Consider the following 7,506-nt stretch of genomic DNA (forward strand, 5'->3'; position numbering starts at 1 on the left):
ATTATAGATGAGCCGACCCCACTGCCATGAGGATGACAGTAAGGAGGCCTCAAAACTGAAGGGTAACACTGTCTCTCAGTACCCTAAATAATGCAAGATTAGCTACTGGCTGCAAACTTTTATCCAGGGACACCTGGATAAAACCCATTACCATCCAATACTCACCATGATGCCAGATCTTCCACTAACACTTCATTTGACACTCACAATAACCTGTGGACTCCCTAATCCCCATTTTAACACCTAGCAATCCGGCACTTCGTGAAACTCTAATTCAAGGCCCACAGCAAACTGCAAGATTAGGACTTGAACTCAGGTCTATCTGCTTCCCTCTGAACTCCTACTGTGGGCTTCCCACGATGAGCTGATGTTAGCCAGGTGTCACAAATTTCATAGGTTCAGTTGCTCAGTCGTGTCTGACTTTTGCAACCCCATGGACTATAACCTGCCAGGCTCCTCTGTCTGTGGAATTTCCAGGCAAGAATACTGGCATGAGTCACCATTCCCTTCTCCAGGGGATCTTCCCAATCCAGGGATTGAACCCGAGTCTCTTGAGTCTCCTACATTGGTAGGTGGATTCTTTACCACTGAGCCACATGGGAATCCCCTTACAAAGCATTCCTCACCCAAATTGTGTAGCACACAAAAAGTGAACAACTGCAAGGCTCCCACCCCATGAGCCTGCCTCTGTCTTCTTTCGAGTCTTCTTCACTGAAGGATCGCTGGGCAAAGTGGCCTCTGCTCCCAGATCGCCCAAGGGCCACCTGCCTAATGACCTCTGAAACTGCCCTGAATCTTATTCCTGCCATCTATAGCTGAGGCCTTCCCAGACTGACGGCTGTATCCTAGAATTTCCACCTGGGCTCTGGTGCCTCAGCCTCCATGGACTGGCCACTGTTGCACCCACGGACTCTGATACTAATGCTCAGGCCCCATGGTCCTCTGGAGACCCAGCACTCTAGAGATCAGGCCCTCCAGAGATCCAGCTTGGAAATGCAACAGCGTGGCCTCTGCATTTCTTGGGAGGGCTCATGGAGCTCTGAATCTCATGCCCTAGAAGTCTGGTGTCTTGGAGATAAGCTCCTGGGGCAGTTCCTAAAGGACTTTCTGAGGCTAAAAATGATGGTGAAGGGCAAAGCTAGTCTCCTGCCACTCCCACTCGAACCCGGGGCAGCCTGGAGACACGGGCACACACACGCATTTCATAGCTCTGGGTCCTGGTTTGCTCTTCCCTCCGCCTGCCATGCCCTCCCTTCCCTTGGGAATTCAGTTCAGATGTCACACCCTCAACTCCAAGCTGAGCTACTGCTTTCAGGGCACCAGAGTCAACCGCCCTGCCAACTTCCTGCAGTGAATCTCGTCTTCTTTTCACTGCCAGGATTTAAGGATGGGGCCTGGATTCCGGTCACCTGCGGTTGCTCAGAGTCTCACCTGACACCTGGCTCGCCGCGGCCGCTCCGAGCAGGCAGGTGGCCCTGGCTGGCACCTGTGTTCTGAGCCTCCAGGTGGCCTCTTCCTTGTGCGGCACAAGGTTCCCATTGTACAGACACATTACATAAGTGTGCAAGGCTTGTGTTTGCGGCTTATCTGAGTTTCATCTGCAGAAGCCGTAATTGAAATAGCTTCCACGATGGGAAAATCACTTCTAGAATTCAATTTCCAAGCTTGTGGCCTGGATCTTTCAAGCTGATTACAGGAAACGTTTGGAGCGCTAATGCTCCCCACGCTGCATCCAGATGGGTGTGTTTACTAGGCTAAGAAATGTTAATCCTGTATTTGGCCCCAGAAATATCTGGCCTCCTCTTTGGAGGAAAATAGAAAAATAGGGTCATATAGCCAGCTAGGCTTAATTATATTCCTCTAAAAGAAGGCTGTTTTCAAAACAAAGCTGGGGGAGGAGGTTGCCAATTCTAATAGTGTGCTACTGACACTGATTTCTTTAAAAAATTCAGAAAAAGAGTTGTGAGTAGTCAGTCTTCAGCTCCATCAGAAGGCTGGCCAAACGTCGAGAGTCTGAATGCTGACTGAATGCTGGAGGAGCATGCCTGGGGGAAGGAGCCGAGGTCTGAATCTGCTCTCCTCTGAAGGATGTGAGTAACAGCGTGCGTGTGATCAAATGACATAAAGGAGAACTGACGGAGTCCTGGCTTCTTGCCAAGCACCATGCTAAAATCTCTACATCCTTTCGTGATTTGATCCGATGACTCTTTGAAGGAGATTATTATGCTAACTCCCTTGCAGCTCAGAAAACCAAGATTCAAAGAGTGGCCTGCTCAGGGACTTCCCTTGTGGTCTAGTGGTTAACACTCCGCACTCCCAACGCAGGGGTCCTGGGTTCGGTCCCTGGTCCGAGAACTAGAATCCACATGCTGCAACTAAAGATCTTGCATGCATGCACCTCAGTCGCTTCAGATGTGTCTGACTCTTTGCCACCCCATGGGCTGTAGCCCACCAGACTCCCCTATCCATGAAATTTTCCAGACAAGAATACTGGCATAGGTGGCCTTTTCCTTCGCCAGGAGTATCTTCCTGACCCAGGGATTGAACGCACATCCCCTGCATCTCCGTTATTGCAGGTGAATGCTTTACTGCTGAGCCGCTGGGGAAACTCTAAAGATCCTGCATGGGCAACAAAGATCCAGCCCAGTCGAAGGGGGAAAAATCAGGGGCCTGTCCTAAGTTGCGGGCATTCCTACGTGCTTTGCAAACACTTCCTACAACTTCAAACTATTTTTTTAACCTCTCCATGGCGGCAATACAACCAGCCCTGACTCTGCATGGACGCCTCTGTCCCATGCAGGGAGAATTCAAGTTTTTCGGGCTGCAAGATTGCAGTAGAACAGCAGGTGCCCTCTTCTCCCCAGGATACATTCTTCCACCCAGTGCTCAAGACAGAGGAGACAACAGATTCATTAACCGAAAGAGTGACCCAACACCGGCCTGCCCTGTCTAAGCTCTCTGAGAGTCTGACTTTGGTTGTGAGAGCAAGGAGTTAGCATGGAGAGGAACAGAGCTTTTGAAGCCCTGTAGCCCTGGCATGGAAGTATTTCCAGGCCTCCCCTACCAGCTTCCCAATGATGCTAGGGAAATAGCTAGCAAGAAAGGAAGAGTCCCTCTTTGTCAATTAAGAATGCTATCTCCTGGGAATTGCCTGGTAGTCTAGTAGTTGGGACTCTGTGCTTCCAGTGCGGGGGCTGAGGATCAATGCCCGGGCAGGGAACTAGATCCCGAATGCCACAGCTAAAGATCCCACGTGCAAGTAAGACCCAGCACAGCCAAATTAAAAAAAAAAAAAGTCACCTCCTGATGCTAGTGCCAGAAGAGTGTGCTGAATTGTGGTCCCTAACTCAGCCCTGTGACTCAGCTCACAGCCCCCTGCCTCCCAGACACTGTGTGTGGAGCGCTGTAATTAGTTAATGAACCATCTGAATGATATTTCTCTAGTCATTCAACCAGCCCCTCCTCCTCAGAGTGCTAATTGTGTTTGAGGTTATTTAAAAACATTATCGGATCCAAATAGAGTTTACATCAGCAGACAGCGTGATTAGCAATTCTGCTCTCCCTGGTGTTTCTCAGCTGTGCTGCGAACCGCCTGGTGAGTTCTGCAGCCTTGGCTCCCACTCCCCAACCCCAGGGGTCTTCTCTGAAACAACCAGCTGCCTGAGAAGGGAGGTCATAATAGCAAAAGTAACTTGTGGCCAGAATCCAGTTGACCTTCGTTTAGAACAGATTGTTTTCAGAAGAGTTGCTCCATTAACTTGATCATCTCCTCTTTAGATGAGAATTCACTCTCCTCCCCACCCCCACCCCCAGTCTGAACCGCATAGGATGTGGGATCTTAGTTTCTGGACTAGGGATCAAACCTGCGCCCCTTGCTGTGGAAGCTTGGAGCCTTAACCCCTCACTTTCTTTTACCTTTTTACTTTACAAGAAAATATCGTGACACTAATCTTGGTCCCGGAGAAGGCGATGGCACCCACTCCAGTGCTCTTGCCTGGAAAATCCCATGGGAGGAGGAGCCTGGTGCCCCGCACTCCATGGTTTCGCTAAGAGTCAGACATGACTGAGTGACTTCACGTTCACTTTTCACTTTCATGCATTGGAGAAGGAAATGGCAACCCACTCCAGTGTTCTTGCCTGGAAAATCCCATGGGCGGGGGAGCCTGGTGGGCTGCAGTCCATGGGGTCGCTAAGAGTCGGACACGACTGAAGCGACTTAGCAGCAATCTTGGTCTACCATCCCTTAACACCTTTTATGGAAATATTAGAGTGATACAGTTAAAAACATGTACCTATGCTTGCTTAACATCTCTAAGCCTCCATTTCTTTGTAAAATGGGCATCATCATAGTGATTCTAACAGGGGCTAACATTTGAGCACTTATTATGTGTCAGGCACTGTTCTAAATATTTGACACGAATCATCTCTTGTGAGCCTCAGGAACTCTGTGAGATAGCATGATTAGGTAATATAACTAGATGCCTGTGATGATCCTCAGGCTTCCCAGGTGGTGCTAGTGGTAAAGACCCTGCCTTCCAGTGCAGGAGACTTAAGAGACATGGGTTCCATCCCTGGGTTGGGAAGATTCCCTGAAGGAGGGCTCAGCAACCCACTCCAGTATTCTTGCTTGGAGAATCCCATGGACAGAGGAGCCTGGTAGGTTACAGCCCATAGTATTGCAAAGAGTCAGCTATGACTGAAGTGACTTAGCACAATCTGATGGCCCTCACTCTTTGTGTCAAGAAACTGAGTCATGGAGTAATGGAGAGGGCCAGTAACTTCTCCAAGATCACTCCCCTGCACGTAATGGAGCCCAGATCCAAATTTAGGATTCTATGCCAAAACTACTCCCAGTTCAGTTCAGTCGCTCAGTTGTGTCCGACTCTTTGTGACCCCATGGACCGCAGCACGCCAGGACTCCCTGTCCATCACCAGCTCCTGGAGCTTGCTCAGACTCATGTCCATTGAGTCGGTCATGCCATCCAACTATCTCATCCCCTGTCATCCCCTTCTCCTCATGCCTTCAATCTTTCCCAGCATCAGGGTCTTCTCCAATGAGTCAATTCTTCACATCAGGTGGCCAAAGTATTGGAGTTTCAGCTTCAGTATCAATCCTTGCAAGGAATATTCAGGACTGATTTCCTTTAGGATTGACTGGTTGGATCTCCATGCAGTCCAAGGGACTCTCAAAAATCTTCGACAGCACAGTTCAACAGCATCAATTCTTTAGCGCTCAGTTTTCTTTATGGTGCAACTTTCACATCCATTCTTGACTACTGGAAAAATCATAGCTTTGACTAGATGGACATTTGTTGGTAAAGTAATATCTCTACTTTTTAATATGCTGTCTAGGTTGGTTATAACCTTTCTTCCAAGGAGCAAGTGTCTTTTAATTTCATCGCTGCAGTCACCATTTGCAGTGATTTTGGAGCCCCCCAAAATAAAGTCTGTCACTGTTTCCATTGTTTCCCCATCTATTTGCCATGAAGTGATGGGACCAGATGCCATGATCTTAGTTTTCTGAATGTTGAGTTTTAAGTCAGCTTTTTCACTCTTCTCTTTCACTTTCATCAAGAGGCTCTTTAGTTCCTCTTTGCTTTCTGGCATAAGGATGGTATCATCTGCATATCTGAGGTTATTGATATTTCTTCCAGCAAACTTGATTCCAGCTTGTGATTCATCTAACTCAGCATTTCACATGTTGTACTCTGCATATAAGTTAAATAAGCAGAGTGACAATATACAGCCTTGATATACTCTTTTTCCAATTTGGAACCAGTCTGTTGTTCCATGTCTGGTTCTGTTCCTTCTTGACCTGCATACAGATTACTTAGGAGTCAGGAAAAGATGGCCTGGTATTCCCTTCTCTTCAAGAATTTTCCACAATTTGTTGTGATCCACACAGTCAAAGGCTTTGGTGTAGTCAATAAAGCAGAAGTAGATTTTTTCTGAAACTCTCTTGCTGTTTTTAATGATCCAACAAATGGCGGAAAATTGATCTCTGGTTTCTCTGCCTTTTCTAAATCCAATTTGAACATCTGGAAGTTCTTGGTTCATGTGCTATTGAAGCCTCGCTTGGAGAATTTTGAGCATTACTTTACTAGCGTGTGAGATGAGTGCAATTGTGTGGTAGTTTGAACATTCTGTGGCATTGCCTTTCTTTGAGATTGGAACGAAAACTGACCTTTTCCAGTCCTGTGGCCACTGCTGCGTTTTCCAAATTTGCTTGCATATTGAGTGCAGCACTTTCACAGCATCATCTTTTAGGATTTGAAGTAGCTCAGCTGGATTTCCATCACCTCTACTACCTTTGTTTGTAGTGATGCTTCCTAAGGCCCACTTGACTTCTCGTTCCAGGATGTCTGGCTCTAATAACTACTCTACTACTCTGCTTTTTTCATATGGCTGTGAGGACTCAGTGAGATTCACTAAAGAAATATTTACTGTGTGCCAAGTACCATCACAGGTGTTAGAGTTAAAGACAACCCCCACCCACCCTGCCTTATAGATATCACATCCAAGAAGAGAAGATTATCCACTTAAAGCTTTTAGTGCAACACTCAGGAGAAGGCCCAGAGAAGGCAATGGCACCCCACTCCAGTACTCTTGCCTGGAAAATCCCATGGGTGGAGGAGCCTGGTAGGCTGGAGTCCATGGGGTCGTGAAGAGTCGGACACAACTGAAGTGACTTAGTAGTAGCAGGAGAAGGCCAGTGCTCATTTCCAAGTGTTAGGGTTTTAGAAGTTTCCACATGGTATTTTAGTTATTTATATACACGTTTTAAAAATTATCTATATTTATCTATTTGGCCAATATGTGTTTTAGTTGTGGCATGCAGGATCTTTAGTTGCTACTCTTAGTTGTGGCATGTGGGATCTAGTTCCCTGACCAGGGATTGAACCTGGGCCCCCTGCATTGGGAGCGCTAAGTCTTAGCCACTAGACCATCAGGGAAGTCCCTATATACATGTTATAATGCTCCCACTAGATTATAAATTCCTTGATGGCAAGAATAATTTCTGACTCCTTTCTGTATGTTTTCTAACTCTTAACACATAGTAGAAAGTCAATAAATATTTGTTCAGTAAACAAACCCTATTAATCCTGAATGTATGTGAAAGAATTGCAAAAAGTGCTTTATCCATGTATTAATGCAAATGTTTTCAATGTAAAGTTAATTTATTGGGATTGCATGCTCAGTTGCTCAGTCATGTCTGACTCTTTGTGACCTTATGGACCATAACCCACCAGGCTCCTCTGCCCATGGGATTTTACAGCCAAGAATACTGGAGTGGGTAGCCATTCCCTTCTCCAGGGGGTCGTCTCAACCCAGTGATTGAATCTGGGTCTCCAGCATTGTAGGCAGATTCTTTCTCATTGGAGCCACCAGGGAAGCCCTATGGTTTCAATGGAGCAATTGCTAATCCCTGGGCACAGGCTGTCCCTAGAATGTGGACAAGAACCTACCAACTACGCAAGGTAGCAGTGAGTAAATAGTGAGTATTTA

General features: G+C 46.9%; 1 non-coding gene across 1 annotated transcript; it reads right to left on the reverse strand.

Moving 5' to 3' along the window:
- Nucleotides 1-6,880: 6,880 nt before the first annotated feature.
- TRNAG-CCC (transfer RNA glycine (anticodon CCC)) lies at nt 6,881-6,953 on the reverse strand. Its single transcript has one exon. It is a non-coding gene; the product is annotated as a tRNA-Gly (tRNA).
- Between the last annotated feature and the right edge of the window lie 553 nt (nt 6,954-7,506).

The sequence above is a fragment of the Budorcas taxicolor genome, chromosome 23 (assembly GCF_023091745.1).
Source record: "Budorcas taxicolor isolate Tak-1 chromosome 23, Takin1.1, whole genome shotgun sequence".
NCBI classification, from domain to species: Eukaryota; Metazoa; Chordata; class Mammalia; order Artiodactyla; family Bovidae; genus Budorcas; species Budorcas taxicolor.